The sequence below is a fragment of the Opisthocomus hoazin genome, chromosome 1 (genome assembly GCF_030867145.1).
Source record: "Opisthocomus hoazin isolate bOpiHoa1 chromosome 1, bOpiHoa1.hap1, whole genome shotgun sequence".
NCBI lineage: Eukaryota > Metazoa > Chordata > Aves > Opisthocomiformes > Opisthocomidae > Opisthocomus > Opisthocomus hoazin.
In genome coordinates, this window is record NC_134414.1 from 70,969,123 (window position 1) to 70,970,009 (window position 887).

Sequence of the window (887 nt, forward strand, 5' to 3'; positions counted from 1 at the left end):
AAAGAAGGGCTGAGGGCACACTGGTCTGTAAGAAAAAAAATCTGTTTCAATAACGTTGCTTGTATTAGGGTGAAATAAGGTCCATAAGGTACACTGACTGAAGTCTGTTTTGCCTATCTTAGTTAAAAGTTGTTGCACTTTGTCCCCTTTGTTGGGTGAACAGTGGGTGTATCCCCAACTGTTTTGTCTGATGATTCTGGGCAAAATCCAGAACAATTTAAGTTATTTTGTAATTTGTCTGTCACAAAATAGAAGCCGGGAATTTGGCAGGGGGAAATACAGGTTTCCATTACAAATTCGGAGATAACAAAGCCAGAGTGACCTCTGCAGTTGCTCACTGCCGTGGAGAAGCAGACCACAAAACATCCTGGAGTTGTTCCTGGTTTGATCAGCATCCACGCTACTTAAAATTGCCAGTCTTGGACAGCCTGTCACAATCCCTTGGCAAACAGGATATCCTCATCTGCTTTGCCGCATTGAAAGAAGGAGATAAAAAATGACTTAGTTCTATGTTTTGTAGACCTGCTAAAAGTACTGTTGTTTTCTACCTTTAACAGTAGTTTTGGGAGGGAGGTTGATTTCTTTCTTATGGTTTTACCGGGGAGAGAGTAGACAGGGTTGCATAAATAACAGAAATAGGAAACTATTTGTTTTTTAAGTTCTGGTTTCAGACCTACAACTTGCTGATTTAGTGGAAGTTGTAGTGCCAGAGCTAAAGCTCGAGTTTGACAGTTTGCCTTTATTTTACTTACAGTCAAAGTTCCAGATAAAGACTTCTGGGAAGAGAGAAAAAATCCCACAGTGGGGTGTAAAGCTGACAAAACAAGAGAAAATGAGAGTAGTATCAGAGCTCATAGGCCTCCAGTTCTAACAGCTCTGCTCCTAAC